At 44.3% G+C, this 20,554-nt stretch overlaps 1 pseudogene; it reads left to right on the forward strand.

The window, feature by feature from the left end:
- LOC148135504 (uncharacterized) overlaps nucleotides 1–20,554 on the forward strand; it is a 303,943-nt pseudogene that overhangs the window by 4,089 nt on the left and 279,300 nt on the right.

Here is a 20,554-nt window from a genome sequence, read left to right on the forward strand (position 1 = left end):
GTTTCGTCAAAGTAAGAGGGGAGAGATGCAAAAGAGTCCAGTGGTCCAATTGTTTTCACACAAAGGCTGGTGAGTGTCTGGAAGAGGCTGTCGTGGTAGTGATGGAAGTGAGTACAGTTTTGTCATTCCAGAAACATTTAAGCAGGTACGTAGATGGGATTGGTATGGAAGAATATGGAACAAACACAAACATATGGAACTAGTTTAAATTGTGAAAACGTGGCTCCACTGGAAAGTTGGCCCAGATGGACTGTCGAAATCCATTACACTATGTCTCTGCTGTCTCACACATTCTGTCTCACACACACACACACCTTCTCTCTCACACACACTCTTTCCCTTCTCTCTCTCTCTCTCTCTCTCAGACACATACACAAACACACACTCATACTCTCACGCACACACACCGTCTCACACACTCTCTATCTCAAACAAACGCACACTATATCTCAAACACTCTCTCACACACACTCCCACTCTGTCTCTCTCACACACAGACTCTCACACACTCTTTCCTCTCACCCACATTCTCCCTCACCCTCACACGCATAAATACACACTTACTCTCATCATCTCTCTCTTTCTAACTTACACACACTGTCACAAGAACACACACTCTGACACATGATCTCTCACACACACTGGTTCCTCTCACCCACAGTCTCCCTCTCACCCTCAAACACATGCATAAACATTTGCTCTTTTCAACTCTCTCTCTCTCTTTCTGTCTCACACACAAACTCTCTCACACATACACTCGCTCTCCCACACACACATAATCTCGCTCTCACAGTTTCAAACACTCTCCCTCATATACACACTCTGCCTCACACACTCACCGAAACACACACACTCTGTCGCACACACGTTGTCTCTCTCTCACACACACTTACATACACACAAACTCTGTCTCTCTCATGTACACACTCATACACTTTTTTCCTCTTTCCCACACTTTCCCTCTCACCCTCACACGTATACACGGACACACTTACTCTCATCAACTCTCTCTCTTTCTGTCTCATGCACACTTTGTCGCACAGACACACACTGTGTGTCACACACACTTTTTTCACATGCATACTCTCTCTTGCACACACACACTCTGTCACACTCTCTCTCACATTCAATCTCAGTCGCACACTGTCTGAAACACACTCTCTCACTCTGTCTCATTCTCTCTCACATACACTCTGTGTCACACACACTCTGTCACAGACACTCTCCTACACACAGTCTCTCTGACACACTCTCTCTCGCATACATACACACGCACACTCTGTCACACACTCTCTCACACTCATACATACTGTCTCTCACCCACTATCTCTCCCTATCACACACAGTGTCTTTCTGTCACACATACACACACACTTTCACACATCCACAGACTTCTTCTCACCCAGGCACACGCTCGCTCTCACACATACATACTATCACAGACTCTTTCCTCCCACCCACACTCTCCCTCTCACCCTTACACACACACTTACTCTCATCAACTCTCTCTCACTTTCTGCCTCACGCAGACTCTCTCACACAGACACTGACTCACACACACTCTCTCACACATGCACTTTCTGCCACACACACAATCTCTCTCTCTCTCACACACACACACCGCCTCACACACAATCTCACACGCACACACACCGACCCTCTCTCGGAACTCTGTGCTCTTTCTCCCTCCAGTTTTTCTCACACACCCTCTCTCACACATGTCCTATTCATTCATAATGCCACCCCTTGCCTTTTATCACAAACAGTCCAGCGGGAGATATAATCACTGGAAATGAGAATGAAAATTGACTTGCTGTGCTGCCCAAGTACCAAAAAAACAGAGGGCTAAAGTAACAGCCAAATGGATTGGTTACAAACAAGAGTGTAATGAACAGATTAGCAAAAATTTTAACAAGTCAAATGAAAGGGGAAAGCAAATGTTTGTTTTATATATAAATAGAAAAGGAGAATTGAATCGAGACTGGGGCAGATTAGGGACTGAAAAAGGGGACAACTAATGCAGATTTGTGGTGAATGCTGATTTTACTGAGGGGCAGGAACCGGATTATCTTGTTCCTCAGGAAAAAGATTTCGCCCACTGAGTAGGATTAGCATAAGGTCTGCCTACAGGAGATCTCATAGCATACCCTGACACTCTGCAATGCCATCTGATGTTGTGGTACATGAGGAACACCTTTAACAACACTAACTGTACTTTGCAAAGGTAGGGAGATTCTTTGAAGTCCTCAAGCAGTTGAGAAAACTAGTTCTTACGATCCAAGTGTTGCTTGGATTGCAGAGGCTGAAGCAACTTCTAACAAAGTTGAAACACACTTCCATGGAGAATTTCCTTATCTGAGGCATTGGGAAGTCATTGTCAGTGAATAACAAACAAGAGCACCACAGTTCAGCAAGTCATAGGGAAGGCAAGCAGCCTTTATTTCAAAGTGAATGGTGGATAAATGTTCGGACGTTTTGCTTAAAGACTGTACATGGCACTAGTCAGACCACAGCGGGAGACTGTGAATAGTTTTGCGGAACCTTATCTGAAAGGTTGGCTGGGCAATGGAGGCAGTGCAGAGAAGTTTCACTTAGCTGATCCCGGGAATGAAAGGACTGTCTGACGAGGAGAGGGTGGATAGGTTGGGCGTGATCTCATTGGATGAGAGGTGACGTTGTTGAAAATTCTTAGAGGGATTTGACAGGGAAGATATGGAGAGAGGTTGAATCCCCTTGTGAGGGAGCGCAAGGGACCAGAGGGACATCATCTCAGAATAAGGGAGTGGTCACTCATTGAAGACAGAGATAAGGAGGAATTTCTTCGTTCAGAAGGGATTGAATCTGTGGAATTCTGTACCACGGAGGGCTGTCAAGGTTGGGTCTTTCAGAATATTCATGGCTAAGATAGAGAGATTTTTAATCAGAAAGGGAATCAAGGGTTATGGGGAAAGGTAGCAAAGTGGATTTGAGAATGATCAGAGCAGTCACAATCTCTTTGAATGGCAGAACAGACTCAATGGGCTGAATGGCCTACTCCTAGTCCCATAGATGTATGGACCCGATTCACAAAGGGTGTAGTTACATAACCCTGTGTTTCCATTCTGACAGGGCAATGCAAAGTTATTTTGAAATGTGTCACCCCCGTCTTTCTTTGCTTGAACATCAGCGGACTCACTTTCACCAGGAGCTGTCGTCTGAAAGAAAGAATACACTTTGTCAGGTTCCAAAAGCAACATAGTGCAGGATTCTGGAGATCTGAAACCAACACAGAGAGCACTGGAGAAACTCAGCAGAACTGGAGGCATCTCTGGAGAGAGAGAGAGAGAAAGAGAGAGAGAAAAAACAGAGTTATATCATAGTTTGTAAACACAACATGCTGCAGAAACCCAGCAGGTCTGGCAACATTCGTGGAGAGAAAGAGAGAGAGAGAGAGAGAGAGAGAGAGAGAGAGAGAGAGAGAGAGAGAGAGAGAGAGAGAGAGAGAGAGAGAAAGAGTGTGTTTAATTTTTAAGTGTGTTGACTCCACTTCAATCCTTTTGCATTGCTAGCATGTGTTTCTGTCAGATAAGGAGCTCGCTGTGTCATCTGGTGAGGCTTCGTTCCCCCTTTCTTTGTGTATCAGTTGCAGGCAGTCCATTAGACTTGTCTCTCGGTGGTTAGCAACATTTCGTGTTCCCTCTAAACCAAGATCATCCCAAAGACCCCGCTATAGTTTCCCTGTGACCCGACACTTGATGATTCAGAGCTTCAGACCCATGTGCAGAAGCCAGATCTCCCCCTTTAGATTGTCTCCCTGGTTACTGGGGTGGGATGTGTGGGGCTCAATTCCTCCAGGGTCATGTACACTTTGGAAAGGCTGAGCACAGGCCAGGCATGTTTGTCTGGCTTTCTGATGGGAGAGAAAGGGGAGGGAAAACTGGAGGCAATTCGCTCTCTTCGAAGGATCGATTGGAGACATTGATCCTGTTGACAACTCCTCCAGTGAATGAAATAGCAATGCCTGAGATGCTACAGGAATGACGTTATTAAACTGAAAAGGGTGCAATACAGATTGACAAGGACTGGAGAATTTGAGTTGTAGGTCGAGGCTGGATAAACTGGATTTCTTAATCCTGGAGTTTATGAGGCTGAGGGGTAACATTATAAAAGATTCTAAGATCAGGAGGGACATGGATAGGGTGAATAGCCAAAGTCTCTATCCCAGGGGAGGGGAGTCCAAATCTAGTGGACATAGGTTTACGGTGAGCTGGGAAAGATTTAAAAGGGATCTGAGAGATAACTTTTTTTCTCACAAATGATGGTTCCTATTTGGAATGAGGTGCCAGAGGAACTGATAGCAATAGCTAAAATTACAACACTTAAAAGACATTTGTATTCGATTATCTTGAATTCGATTAGACAGGTTGAGCAGGATGGGCCCAATCGCAAGCAAATGCGTCTAGTTCAATTTGAGAAACCTGGTCAGCATGGACTAGTTGTGCAGAAGGGCTTGTTTCCGTGCTGTATGACTCTATGCTTGCTGAGCTCCCTTTACTCGCCACAGTTAAAGGGACAAAATTATGGGAAAAGAGGGAGGAGGGTAGAAACCAGTTTGCAATCCACTCAGGGAGATGGATAGTTGCAGGTTTCAAGTCTCCGCCACTGGTAGATAGACCGAGTGGCCTCATTCCCTGCTCAATGAAGCCACACACCCATTGATTTCCTTTTTCAGGAAGTCCAGGGGAGAAAATATTTGCCTCCCTGAAGGATTTTGCCTCCCAGAGAGAGAGAGAGGTCGACTTTATATTTGGATTCCATTCGATGATGCATTTCAAGGTGTTTTTCCTGCTTGTTTTCTGTAAGTGGTTGTTACAAGTTTATATCTAAATGAAACATTGTGTGTGTTTGTCTCTCGGATTAATGAGATGCCAGTGCCATGCTGTTAGGATAAGCTAAAATAATTCAGATTGGTTTGTGTATTCGAGCTTGAGGTTAAAATGTTTGTAAGAGAGCAGGGTGAGGTGAGACAGACAGACAGAGAGAGGGGGCAGGATTTAGAGACTGGGAGATAGATGGGGCAGGAATAAGGGAGCGGAGAGATGCGGACATGATTGAGGGAGAGAAAGAAATGAGGGTAGAATTGAGGGAGGGAAAAGGGTAGAGGCAGAATTAAGAGAGAAAAAGGGTTGGTGACAGGACTGAGAAGAGAGAGACGAGGGGGCACTTCCATGTTCTGGCCCTGAATGTTTTCTGTGGCAGAGAATTCTACAGGTTCACCACTCTCTGGGTGAAGACATTTCTCCCCATCTCAGACCTACACTGTATCCTTTCGACATGGACCACCCCCCCCCCCCCCCCCCACCTCCCCGGTTCTGTTCACTCCCACCCGGTGATTGGGAACATCCTTTAGTGTTGGCAGGTACAGTCTGGATGTGTCGAAGGGCTTCTCCTTTACTGTCAGAGTCTATTGCATTAAAGTATTCATTCTTTGTCACGTACTGTCGCCCAGGTTTCTATATTGCCTTGATCCAAAACTAGAGGGCATCAGTTTAGTGTGAGAGAGCAAAAGGTTAAAAGGTACCTGAGGGGGAATGTTTTCAAACAGAGGGTGGTGCATATAAGGAACAAGCTACTGGGGGAAGTGGTAGAGACATATAAATTACAACATTTAAAGCCTATTTGGACAGGGACATGGTTTGGAATGGTTCGGAGGAATATGGGCCTAAAAGTGTAGGCAGGTGGGACTACTTTAATTTGGGAAAACTGTTTTACACGGACAAGATGGGCCGAAGGGCCTGTTTCTGTACTGGATGATCCTATGACACTATTGTGAGATGCCCTGAGCTCTCCATCCGAGCAGGTTGAACAGACATCTCCATTCAATGAAGCTCTATCCCCAGGACACTTTCCTATCACTTCTGGGTTAAAATCTCCCACTTCCTCTTCCATTCTCCATTGTAAAATACTCCCTGGCTCTAGTCTGACGTTCTGAACTCAGCTTCTCATTTGGACATCAGTCTGTGGCGTCCCTGAAATGCAATGCATCATTTTCTCGCGGGCTGCGGTGCTTCTAACGCAAACGTACAGACTCAAGATAAAAACAAACGGTGTACCCCTTTGACAAACAGAAATGCTGCCTCAAAACCCGTGGCTGCAGGATTTCAAACAGCAGATTGCTCTTCAAGGAAATGACACATGATCACACGGGTGTGTGCATCATCTCACAGAGTTTACATCGAAAATGAGAACCTTTGTAGATCTGATGGCACATTCTCTTTTTTTTAACAGTAAGAAGGGTTTCACTTCTGGAAGTACACAGTACATTGAAAATGTTACGTTGCACCATTTACATACAAAGGGAGGGAGAGGTTTTTGCCTATCACCAACAAACCTCTGTGGAGGCTGGATCAGATGTTAGTTTTCTGAGAGAAATTATGTTTGCTCAGGTAGGGGCGAAAGGCAGGTCTTTGAATTTAGGCTACAGATCAAGCATTGAATGGCAGATCACGCGTGAAAGTAGCAAGTTGACTTGTTGGTTAACATTGCAGTCTCTCAGCTCCAGGGACCCGGGTTCAATCACATGGCCTGTGTGGAATTTGTACATTCTCTCCGTGTCTGAGTGGGTTTGCTCTTGTGTGCTCCGGTTTCCTCCCAGAAGCCAAAGATGTGCAGGTTAGGTGGATTAGTCATGGGAAATTGCCCATTGTGTTCAGAGATGTGTAGGTTAGCTGGATTAGCCATGGTAAGTATAGGGTTATAGGGGTAGGGTAGGGAGGTTGGTGTGGGCATGATGCCATTCAGAAGGTTGGTGTGAAGTTGGTGGGCCGAATGGCATGCTTCTGCATTTTAGGGATTGTGTGTCCCTACGAATCTTCAGTGTTGAGGATTGATTGTATTTGCTATGGGCATTTTCCCTCGGTACTCACACCGTGTGAAATTCTCCACTGTTATTCATGGCATATCAGAAATACATAAGGGCTAGAAACAGCAGGCCATTCAGCGCCATGGGAGCCTGCTGTCCCATTACATACAATTACAGCTAATCCCATCTCGGTCTCAACTCCATTTTCCTGCCCTCGCTTCCTTTAACCCGTCAATGATTAAAAATCTATATCCTCTTTCCGGTTATTCAGTGTCCCAGTACACCCACACACTCTGGGTTGGGATATATTCCCATAGATTCACGACTCCCTTTGACAGAAGCCAATCTCTATTCTCACTCTGTCCTAACCCCTGCTTCTGAAACTATAACCTCTCGTTCTAGATTGTCACACATGAGGAAAGATCCTCCATCTGTCTCCTTTGTCAACCCCCCTTTAGCAACTTATATCTCTCAGTTAGATCTCCTCTACTTTCTCTAAACTTGAGAGAGTATCGGCCTACACTGCTCAATCATTCTTCTTAAGATAAATCTTTGGAATAAATCAGCATCTTTGGCTTCAGTGATGTTGAGTTTGGGTGTGAGTTAAGGCTATTTGAATTGTAATTGCCCCGTTATCCAGATCAGCTCATATTCCTGCCTCAGACGTGAGTGGAGTTTGGAAAGCTGCTTTGTAATATGTTGGAACGCCAACAGCGAGGATTCAGTTCCCAAACCATCCGAGGTTACCGTGAAAGACTCTCCTTCTCAACCCCTCCCCTCGCCTGAGGAGTGGTGACCCTCTGGTTAAACCACCACTCAGGCATCTCTCTGTAATGGGAGAACAGCCCGATGATCTGATAAGACTGTAGTGAATTTGCCATGATCTGTAACTGAGCAATGTTCTTATGACATCGTCCTTTTCAAACATTCAAAATCAACAGAAAGCTGTATTTTGTGCCAGCTGTTACTGCGAACGTGAATTTCATTGACCTTGACGCCACCCACACCCCCACCCCTCATTCCCACGCCCTTTCCTTAAATAGGTCCCAGCCACTTCAGGAAGTTGGGAATCTTTGCCGATATTCACTTGGCAGTACTGATCGTAGAGAATGGATCAATTCTATTTGAGATTTCTTGTCTCGTATTAATCAGTACAGGAAAGCAAAAATGCCAAATTTCAACGTTTTAGCAGGTCAGTGGGGAGACATAGACAGAGACAGAGAGAATGAGAGGAACAGAATTAGCGTTACAGCTTACAAACACAGAAAGTACTGGAGAAACTCAGCAAGTCCACCATCATCTCTGGATAAAGAAACAGAGTTAACATTACAGTTTGTAAACACAGAAAGTACTGGATGAACTCAGCAGGTCTGATAGTATCTGTGGAGAGAGAGAGAAAAAAACAGCATTAACATGTCGAGTCCTGCAACCAATGATCAGGGTTGACCTTTAACTGCCCTTTGAAATGGCCAAGAAAGCTGTTCAGTTGTTTCCATCGCTATTAAGTATCAACAAAGTACCTAAACCAGACGGATCTCCTGGTGTCAAGCTAGAAACCAGGAAACACAATGGCAGAAACATCCCTGTCGACCCTGCAGAGACCTCCTCACTACCCTCTGGGGGCGAGTGCCAAAATTGGGAGTCACCGTCATACTCACTGAATCATAACTTACAGACAATATCCCAGACACCACCGTCGCTATACCTAAATATGTCCTCTACCGCAACAAGACACATCCTGCAGAGTGGGATACAGTCCTATTCATCATGTCCCAAGGGGTGCGCGAGGCATTGTAGCTTTCCATCCCACTTCCCAAGGAAAGGATTTCTCAGGCTCTCCGGATTTTAATGTTGACCATCAGTACCAGAATAAATAGGTACAGGAGTAGGCTGTTTGGGCTCTCGATTCTGCTCAATTTCCTGTCAGTTGCACGACTGCCATTGTAAACTGGGAAACACTCTAAAGTGTGCCTCATCCTAATCTGGGCCACTTCTTATTCTGGGCCTCACCCTACACTGGGCCTCACACTACACCATACCTCACACTACACTGCGCCCACATCCTACACTGGGCCTCACCCTGCATTGGGGCAGTACGATATATCGCGTGGTCTCTCTGCAAAAAGGAACATGGTTCGACACAGAATACATATATGATCACTCAATATTTACGTACCAATGGTCACCAATTCCAAAGGTTCACTTGGTGAAGAAAGGTTCCCAATTTGACACAGGTACAAGCCTTCAGTTTTACTGCCAACTCTTCCACTGAAGTCATAAGATATAACCTTGTAAAAGTTGTTCTTATATCAGGAAGCCTTTATAAATCGGTTGTTGCATTGACAGTTCAGAGTTAACCACTCCTCTTCTTAAACGACACTTTCCCTAGGATTAGTTATGACAGCCTCTGCGGATTGGCCTGCAGATCAATAATAACATTCATTTCTAATGAGTAAAACTTTAATTGAAGGCTTTCACTCTTCATTACAGTTCATGCCTTTGGTTTTTCTGCTCAATGCAAAATCTGCAGTCGGTCGATTAATCAATGTTTCTCCTCCTCAAATCCTGATCACATTGACAAGGTACAATTCAGGAGCCAGGAGAGGGCATACTCCTTACTTGCCTGGATGGATGCAGCTCGAACAGCACTCGAGAAGCTCGACACCGTTCAGGGAAAAAAGCAGTTCCCGCACCACATCCATGAACATCCATTGCCTCCTCCACTGACACTCACTGGCAACTGTGTGCACCATTGACAAGGTGTACTGCAGAAATTCAACAAAGATTTTGAGACAGCACCTTCCAAATCCATAGCTACTTCCATCGTTTCTATGCTACACTGTGTCACATTCTGACCTTTACGGGGCTGCATCATACACTCTGTAACATTCAAAACATTACTGAGGGCCCAGCTGATTATGAAAGCAGTGTCAAAAATGCTTCACCATCCCCCACAGTTTGTTCAGTCTTCCCATTTACAATAGAAAGAGGGATGTCCTATTTAACTGAGTCAATTTCACTTCCAAATTAATTCAGCTTTTCATTTATTTTAGTGAGTGAGTCATTGAGTCCTGGTCAGATACAGTACAGAAGGGATCCTTCAGCCCATAGGCTCTGCACTGATTTATCTACACTATTCCCACTATCCTGCACTCGGCCAATAGCCTTGAATTTTATAACATTGCAAGTGGATGACGAAGAGCATTTAAAGATTGAGAGGTTTCCCGCCTCATCCACCCTCCCACGTAGTGCCTTCCAAATTCTCCTACCCTCTATGTGAAACCATCCGCAAATCTCTCTCTAAACCTCCTGTCTTTCGTTTTAATATGATGCCTTCCCTCCTTGTTATTGACCCTTCACTCCACAGATGCTTCCAGACCTAATGAGTTTTTCCAGCACTTCCTGCGTTTTGTCTCAGATCTCCAGCGTTCATTGTATTTATATCTCTGTGTATTTTTGTTTTGATGTAGGTCTCTGCTCTGAGCAAATTTGAAAGCTGACCCAAACATGGAAGTATTCCTTGCTGAAGGCTTTAAGCTCACCTGCTTGTTTGAAACTTTTCAGGATGATCACCCACTGCTTTACACATTTTACAATAACCGGGAATATCTCAATTTCCGTTCAGTGAAGAGCAGTTTTACAGCAGAGGAAGCAACACTGCACAGCTCAGGGATTTATAAATGTTAAGTCACGACTCACGACAATAATCTGAGGAAAAAGAGCAACATAATTCACATTTCAATAAAACGTAAACTGCATCTCCATTTAATTCATTCATTCTCCTGTCATTCAAACCGTTGCATATGTAAGAGTTAGTCAACTCATCCTGTCAATGTCAGCATAGGAGAACACTGTTTTTGTGCTTCAAAGTTTACACTCTCTCACTTGTTATTGAATTTGTGAAACACATATTTATTCCGGTCTTCAGTCCCGATCCATACGTCACCAGTTATCCACCCTACCATGAATTTTTGCTTCTTTCTTTTGAAATTACCAGTGCTTCTGCTTCCTGGGTCTGAATTTCATGTGAATACTAAAGGTTTTTTGTTATGAATTATCTACAGCCTTTGGCAGGTTCAGAGGAATACAGGAATCTTGGGAAGCTAGCCCACAGATCCCTGAGGGAGACAGGACAGCTTAATAAGGAGGTTAAGAAGGCAGATAAGACTTGTGCCTTCAACAGTCATGGCACAGATTGTAAAGCGTTGGGTCATGATGACAGAACTGTACAAACCTCAAGGTCTCTCTCTATGTCTATTCATCTCTCTCTGTCTATTTCTCCCTCTATACATATCTATTTGACTGTATATGACTTGCTTTAACTCTCTATGACTATGTCGATTAATCTTGATATGTTCGTGATTTTTTGTCTATCTCTCTATCTGACTTTCTATGTTCCCTATGACTCTATGTTCCTTTATTACGCTTGATGGCCCTCTGTGTCTTTCTATATCGCTCTATGTCTATGTCTCTCTTTGTTTCTCCCTGTCTCTCTATGACACTCTCTGTCTCGATCTAATTCTCTCAGTGTCTCTGTAACTCTCTCTGTATCTCTCTGACTGTATGATGTGAGTACTGTTTGTTGCTGAACACAACAGCAATTCCTGCCTTAGAAAAGAGCCTAACAATCTGGTTCAATTGCAGGCATATCTGTCTCAGTCCAGGAGCTGAGTGCGCACCCAGGAAACGAGGTAGTGGAGTGAGTCAGCACTGCATTCACCTGATCCATGACCAGCGCTTCGACCCAAATTCAACATATTTTCTACAAGGATGGCGAGAAGATATACTGGGAATTGTCCAACCACAGCAGAACTGTACACACAATCATCAACATTAGCAAAAGCCAAGAGGGTAATTATCACTGCACTGTTTCTAACCAGGGTGGACAATCTCTCCTGAACATCAAATTCCTCGCTGTTTCAGTGATCGATGAGTTTCTAAGCAACTCTGTACAAATCCACATTATTGGAGCAATGTGTTAGCAGTGGAGGAGCGTGCAGAGGCATGTTGCCTTTGGGGCTGAAGAGTTTCATTGATGGAGATAGTTTGGACAGACTGTGGTTGTTTTCCTGAGAGCAGAGGAGATTGAGAGTGCACGGGCAAGATTGAGATGCATGAAACAATGAGGGGTGTACATCGGGTAGACAGGAATATACTTCTTCCCCTTTGATGGAGGGATTAATGACCGGGGAGGGGTATAGATTGAAGGTGAGGGGCAGGAGGTTTAGAGGGGGATGTGAGGGAAAACATTTTCACCCAAAGGGTGGTGGGCAATCTGGAACTCACTGCTTGGGTGGGTGAGGCAGAAACCCTCATTATGTTGAAGAAGGATTTAGATGTGTACTTCTGATCCGATCAAAGGCTACTCAACATCTCACTTTGCCTTTTCCTGGAAAAAATATGGCTAGGATCAGGTGAATAACCAAGGTCTTTTCCCCAAGACAGGAGAGTCCAAACTTACAAAGCATTGCTTTAAGGTAAGAGGGGAACGATTTAAAAGGGACCTGAGAGATAACATTTTCACACAGGAAGTGTTCTATATATGGAATGAACTGCCAGCGGAAGTGCTAGAGGCGGGTACAATTATAACCGTTAAAAGACATTTGGAAAGATACATGGATAGGAAAGGTTTAGAGGGATATGGGCTAAACGCTGGCAAATGGGACGAGGACCGGTTCAGTTTGTGAGGACTGGTCAGAATTGTCGCATCGGACTCAAGGGCCTTTTTACATGCTGTATGACAATTTGACTCTAAGTGCTGGGAAAATCAGACGAGACAATAGAGAGATGGTTGATTATGACTGGCATTGACTCAATGGAATGAAGTGTCTCCTTCTGTGCTGCATGACCCATTTGAGGCAGATGGTAACCCCAAAGATGTTGATAGTGGGATGGGCGTCGCACAGTGATTGTAACCCCCAGGATGTTGATAGTGGGGTGGTGGTGGGTAGAGTGATGGTAACCCCCAAGATGTTGATAGTGCGGTGGGGATAGGGTCCGTGATGTTATCCCCCAAGATGTTGATATTGGAGTGGAGATGGGGACAGAAACAGTCACACTTCAGAACGTCAAGAGGACAATGGTTGAATGATGTAACATTTGGCCAGCCACAGTTAAGACAAACCTTTCGAAGTCTAGATTTTACAAGAGATAGAGGTATCTATCAGAAAAATGACAAATACAACGTCCGAACTTTTCTTACCTCTTTGTCTTGTTTTCTTGCAGTTCCTGTTGCTGGGGTTTTCCTCATCTCCAGAGCCAAGAAAATGAAGGTTCTGATTGGGAGTCGTCTCGTTCTCGAGTGTGCATTGAGCCGAGATACTGGATCCGACTTTCAATGGTACTTTCAAAGAAAGCATTAAACAATGCCAGCGGGAATTACAAGTCTAGCTCAGACATGAGAGTGCTTGGAGTTCAATCCTTCCATTCCCAGCACCAACACCGATACCAACGTGTCACAATCGACAGGTGTCCCAGTCTAACGACTTTTAATGTGACCAGTCATTCCAAAAACATCACAGAACCAGATAATTCATTCTTCATTTTTGATCTATGCTCGTTCTTAACTGTGGTCCACATGTCCGGCTGAAGTCTTTACATGAACACTTTGAAAAATTGCTGGAGAAACTCAGCACGTCTGACAGCATCTGGGAAAAGAGAGAGAGAGAGACGGAGAGAAACAGAGTTAATATTACAGATTATCAACACAAGGTGCTGGAGAAAGAAGGCAGGTCTCGCAGTAACAGTGCAGAGAGAGAGAGAAAAACAGTGCTAAGATTACAGTTATAAAACAAAGTGCTGGAGAACATCAGGAGGTCTGGTCAGATCTGTGAAGAGGGGGAGAGAGGGAGAGAGATAGAGGGGGGAGGTAGAGATAGAGAGAGAGAGAGGTAACTGATAGATGGAGCTTTAACCTAAGAGTTATCATGCCACAGGCAAGGGGAGAGTGGAGAAGGACAGTCCGTCATGGCAACCTCAGCCAGTGAGAGATTCAAAGCCACGCTGTCGATGTTACTCTACTTTCCAAACCAGCCATCCAGCTAACTGAGCTAACCCAACACCCAACACCAAGCAGAGAGCAGAAAAGAAATGAATTCTAGTCAGAGAACATGTATTGAATGGAGAATATTATACAATGATGATCAGTAGAAATGCGGGGAATACGTATTTTAATCTGTTGTTTATTTGACACCTTTCTTTGTAGGCAACAGAAGCTGAATTTAGTTGAATTTAGCTGAATTTACGTTTGAAGAAGGGAGCTGAGTTTCTGTTACCAAGCCTGGTTTTGTTCAGTTCTGGACACCTTCCTTAAGGAAGGATGTTCAAATCCTGGAAAGAGTGTGATTTAGATTTAGATTAGATTCCCTCCAGTACAGAAACAGGCCCTTCAGCCCAACAAGTCCACATCACTCCTCCGAAGAGCAACCCACCCAGACACTTTCCCCTACCCTATATATAACCCGGACTAATGCACATAACACAATGGGCAATTCAGCTTGGACAATTCACAAGGCCTGCACATCTTTGGATTGTGGGAGGAAACCCTCACTGACACAAGAAGAATGTGCAAACTCCGCATAGACAATTGCCCAAGGCGGGAAATGAACTCTGATACCTAGCGTTGTCATGTACTAGAATGGCAACAGAACTGAGGGTTTTAGATAGGGAAAGGTTAGAGAGATGGAGCGTATTCTCCATGGAGCAGAGAAGTTGAAGTGGTGATCTTATTGACGTATTGAAAGTTATAAACAAGTCTGACAGGGGAAAGAAAGATTTTCTGTTTCCCACTGTTGGCTGACTAACGGCTGACTAACGGGTCAGAATTTCAAAATTTTCATTAAGATAATGAGATGAGGAGAAACTTATTTACTGAAGAAGGACCTATGCCCGAAACGTCGATTCTCCTGTTCCTTGGATGCTGCCTGACCTGCTGCGCTTTTCCAGCAACACATTTTCAGCTCGAAACTTATTTACTGTTGGGTTGTTGAGTTTGGAATGTGCTGCCTGGGAGAGTGATGGAGACCGGTGTCACAGGCGGTGTCAAAAGAGAGCTGGATATAAATTTGAAAGGACTGATTCCAGAGGACTGTGGAGATAAGGCTAGGTAGTGAGACTTGCTGTTAGCTCTGTCAGATATTGGTGCAAACACGAATGGCCTCCTTCTGTACAGTAAAACTCTATGATTCTATGAACGTAGAAGTTCTGAGCCACATTCCAGATAATTCTACGAGATAATCCCTTGGGATTTTCACTTAGTGACCTCGTTGGCAGGGATTTTCATTGGCAACAGCAGCAAATTGTTGTTGCAAGTATGATTGGAACTTGGTTTGGTATTAATCCGGAAATATTTTATTCCAAGCGAGCCGATGGGAATTCGAGCTGAGGGTGTGAGTGACAATAGACCTGCAGGAAATTTCAATATGCAGAGACTGGGTCAAGTCGACTGAACGGTGAGTGTGAATCTGTGAGCTGACAATTCAACACCGTCACATATTGGCCAGTGTTCATGCTGGTATGCTTCTGATTGGGAACATCAACAAAAAACAACTCTCTTTCTGTAAGTGATGGAGAGAAGTTTGGGTTGTTTCCTTCACAAAACCGAACGTTGATGGGGGAAGGGGACATGATAGAGGTGTGTAAAATGGGTAGTGTTGTCCAGTAGGTAGACCTAGGGTTTCAGGTACATATTTCTTCGGAGTTGTGTCACTGGGAGCCAGGGAAGGAGTTTAGCACACTTTCCTTCATTGCTCAGACTATTGAATATCGGAGTTGGTACGTCATATTGAAGTAGGACAGGCTATCGATGAGACACTATTAGAGTACCATATACAGTTCTGTTTCCCTTATTCCAGGAAGGATATTATTAAGCTGGAGAGGGTACAGAAAAGATTTACCAGGATGTTGCCAGGACAGGAAAGTTTGAGTCATAAGGAGAAGCTGGGTAGTTTGGGACATTTTCCACTGCAGCGTAGGATGTTGAGGTATGACCTTATACAGTTTTGTAAAATCGCGATGTGCACAAACAGGGTGAATGGCATGTGGGGCCTTCAAGACAAGAGGACATATTTTTCAGGTGAGTGGATAATTTATTTAAAAAGACATGAGGGGCAACTTCTTTTTATGAAATTGAGGGTGGTCCACATGTGGAATGTACTTCCAGAAGAAGTGGAGAGAGTTACAACATTGAAAAGACGCTTGGGTAAGAGAAATATGGACCAAGTGCAAACAAGTGGGGCAACTATAGTTCGAGACTACGGGTCTCTGTATGACCCAATGACTCCTTTAGGAGGGACATGGATGGGGGACAGGAAACAGCTTTTCCCCCTTAGCCGCAGAGTCAGTCACAAGGAGGGGGCATCATTTTAAAATGGAGCATAAGAGGTTTCGAAAAGGGATTTGATGGTTCTTTCACACAGAGGATGGCAGGGATCTGCAACGAGTAAAAATAAAATATTTGGACTTTCAATTTGTATTTCAAATCATGCATTGCTCCGGTGTGTGCAAATGCCACTTTGCAACTACAGGGGGTTTGATGATTTATTAATGTGGAATAATCGTATAAAGGAGCAGAAGGAGGCCATGCAGCCCCTTTAGCCAGCATTCAATGGCCGATCTGTTACTTGAATCTATAAACCTGCTTTGGGCGCACACTGAGAATTATTATTAAATAGCAGAAATTCAAAGGCTTTCCATATATCTGAGGAAGGCTGTGTGCGATGGATATGGCTCAAATTGTGATTTGTAGGATAATCCCTGGGCTCCATCTGAGGACGACAGAACAAGATTGGTTCGTCGGGATTTCATAGTTTCTCAGTTACAAGTCAGTAGTGTGAGGGAATACTCCCATTTGCCTGGATGGCCGCAGCTCCAACAGTATTTGAGAAGTTCAATATCATCCAGGGACAAAGCAGGCCTGGTTATTGACACGACATCCACAAGCATCGACTTTCTCCACAACCAATGATGAGTAGCAGCAGTGTGTATCACCGACAGGATGCACTGCAAGAATTCACCAAAGATCCTTAAATAACATCTTCCAAACGCACAATCACTTTGATCTTGAAGAACACGGGCAGTAGATATATGGAGCACCCACCTTCTGCAATTTCAAATTCTTCGAAACGGCATTGTGGGTTACCGACAGCATAAAGACTGTAGCAGTTCAAGAAGGCAGTTCACCACCACCATCTCTAGGGGGCAATTAGGGATGAGTTGGTGAGAACTGCTGGGCCCAGTCAGCAGTACAATAGACTATAGACAATAGGTGCAGCAGTAGGCTATTCTGCTATTCGAGCCTGCACCACCATTCATTATGATGATGGCTGATCATCCTTAATCAGTATCCTGTTCCTTCCTTATCTCCATAACCCTTGATTCCACTATCCTTGAGAGCTCTATCCAACTCTTTCTTAAACGAATCCAGAGTCTGGGCCTCCACTGCCTTCTGGGGCAGAGCATTCCACACACCCACCACTCTCTGGGTGAAGAGGTTTCTCCTCATCTCTGTCCTAAACGGCCTACCCCGTATTTTTAAGCTGTGGCCTCTGGTTCGGGACTCACCCATCAGCGGAAACATGTTTCTGCCTCCAGAGTGTCCAATCCTTTAATAATCTTATATGTCTCAATCAGATCCCCTCTCAGTCTTCTAAACTCAAGGGTATACAAGCCCAGTCGCTCCAATATTTCAACATAAGATAGTCCCGCCATTCCAGGAATTGACCTCGTGAACCTATGCTGCACTCCCTCAATAGCCAGAATGTCTTTTCTCAAATTTGGAGACGAGAACTGCACACAATATTCCAGGTGCTGTCTCACTAGGGCCCTGTACAGATGCAGAAGAACCTTTTTGCTTCTATACTCAATTCCTCTTGTTATAAAGGCCAGCATGCTATTAAATTTATTCACTATCTGCTGTATCTGCATGCTTGCCTTCATTGACTGGAGTATAAGAACACCCAGATCTCTTTGTACTGCCCCTTTACCTAACTTGTCTCCATTTAGGTAGTAATCTGCCTTCCTGTTCTTCCCACCAAAGTGGATAATCATACATTTATCCACATTAAACTGCATCTGCCATGCATCTGTCCACTCACCTAACCTGTCCAGGTCACTCTGTAATCTCCTAACATCCTCCTCACATTTCACCCTGCCACCCAGCTTTGCATCATCAGCAAATTTGCTAATGTTACTATTAATACCATCTTCTATATCATTAATATATATTGTAAAAAGCTGCGGTGCCAGCACTGATCCTTGCGGTAGCCCACTGGTCACCACCTGCCATTCTGAAAGGGAGCCGTTTATCACTACTCTTTGTTTCCAGTCAGCCAACCAATTTTCAATCCAAGTCAGTACTTTGCCCCCAATACCATGCGCCCTAATTTTGCTCACTAACCTCCTATGTGGGACGTTATCAAAGGCTTTCTAAAAATCCAGGTACACTACATCCACCGGATCTCCCTTGTCCATCTTCAGAGTTACATCCTCAAAAAATTCCAGAAGATTAGTCAAGCATGATTTCCCCTTCATAAATCCATGCTGACTCTGACCTATCCTGTTACTGCTATCCAGATGTGTCGTAATTTCATTCTTTATAATAGACTCCAGCATCTTTCCCACCACTGAGGTCAGACTAACTGGTCTATAATCTCCTGTCTTCTCTCTCCTACCTTTCTTAAAAGGTGGTACAACATTAGCCACCCTCCAATCCGCAGGAACTGATCCTGAATCTATCGAACTCTGGAAAATAATCATCAACGCATCCACGATTTTTAGAGCTACCTCCTTCAGTACCCTGGGATGTAGGCCATCAGGCCCCGGGGACTTATCAGCCTTCAGACCTAACAGTCTCTCCAACACCAATTCCTGGCAAATATAAATTCCCTTCAGTTCAGGTCCTTCAGCCACTGTTACCTCTGGGAGATTGCTTGTGTCTTCTCCAGAGAACACAGATCGGAAGTACCAATTCAACTCTTCTGCCATTTCTTTGTTCATGTAATATATTCCCCGTTTCTCTCTTCAAGGGTCCAATTTTAGTCTTAATCATTTTTTCCCTATACCTAAAAAATCTTTTACCATCCTCCTTTATATTTTTGGCCAATTTACATTCGTACCTCATTTTTTCTCTGAGTATTTCCTTCTTAGTAATCCCCTGTTGTTCTTTAAAAGCTTCCCAGTCCTCCGTTTTCCCACTCATCTTTGCTATGTTATACTTTTTCTCTTTTGACTTTACATGTTTCTAAACTTCCCTCGTCAGCCACGGCCAGCCCTGCTTCCTCATAGGATCATTCTTCTTTTTTGGAATGAACTGATCCTGCATTTTCTGCATTATACCCAGAAATATCTGCCATTGTTCCTCCGCTGTTATCCCTGCTAAGGCATTGCACCATTGAACTTTGGCCAGCTCCTCCCTCATAGCTCCATAGTTCCCTTTATTCAACTGAAATATTGTCACTATCGATTGTACCCTCTCCTTTTCAAATTGCAGGTTGAAGCTTATTGTATTATGGTCACTACCTCCTAATGGCTCCTTCACTTCGAGGTTCCTGATCAATTCTGGTTCATTGCACGAAACCAGATCCAGAATTGCCTTCTCCCGGGTAGGCTTCACCACCAGCTGTTCTAAGAATACATCTCGGAGGCACTCCACAAAGTCTCTTTCTTTAGGTCCAATGCCATCCTGATTCTCCCAGTCTACCTGCATGTCGAAATCCCCCATAAAACCTGTAGTACCATCTTTGCGAAAGGCCAATTTCAGTTCCTTATTCAACTTTCACCCTACATCCATACTAATATTTGGGGACCTGCAGAAAACTCCCAAGAGGGTCTTCCTTCGCTTAGAATTTCTCAGCTCTATCCATACTGACTCTACATCCCCGAGTCTAGGTCCCCCCGTGCAAGGGACTGAATATCATCCTTTACCAACAGGGCCACCCCACCCGCTCTGCCCATCAGTCTGTCCTTACGATAGCACATATAGCCTTGAATATTCATTTCCCAGGCCCTGTCCACTTGAATCCACGTCTCAGTTATCCCCACATTATCATAGCTGCCAATTTCCAGAAGAGCCTGAAGCTCATCCATCTTATTTCTAATACTTCGTGCATTCATATATAGTATTTTTAATTTGTTACTGCCCTCACCCTTCCTATCAACCCCTATTTCACTCAACCTTACGGCATGATCCCTTTTTGAGTTTTCTGATTCATTGATACCGTTGTCTTTTTTGACTTCACTTGTTCTAACTTTCCCTTCAATTTTCTTCTTAAACTTCCAGTTTGTCCCTTTCCCCCTCCATCCCCCGCTATTTAGTTTAACCGCAGATGTGTTGCAGTAGCAAACCTGCCTGCCAGAATGCTGGTCCCCAATCTATTAAGGTGCAAACCGTCTCTTTTGTATAATTTATGCTTACCACTAAACATACCCCAATGATACAAGAATTGAAATTTTTGCTTCTTGCACCAGTTCCCCAGCCACACATTCAAGTCCATTATCTCCCTGTTCCTGGCCCTCTCCAGCCCAAGGAACTGGAAGTAAACTGGCGATAACCACTCTGGATGTCCTGCTTTTCAGCCTTATTCCTAGTTCTCCGAAGTCCCGCTGTAGTATGTTCCTCCTCTTCTTCCCGACATCATTTGTGCCGATATGTACCACCAGTTCTGGCTCTTCACCTTCGCCCTTGAGGATTTCCTGCACTCTGTCTGCGATGTCCTT

This window comes from Chiloscyllium plagiosum, unplaced genomic scaffold, assembly GCF_037043375.1.
Source record: "Chiloscyllium plagiosum isolate Xiang-an unplaced genomic scaffold, Cpla_swu_hap1 HiC_scaffold_49, whole genome shotgun sequence".
NCBI classification, from domain to species: domain Eukaryota; kingdom Metazoa; phylum Chordata; class Chondrichthyes; order Orectolobiformes; family Hemiscylliidae; genus Chiloscyllium; species Chiloscyllium plagiosum.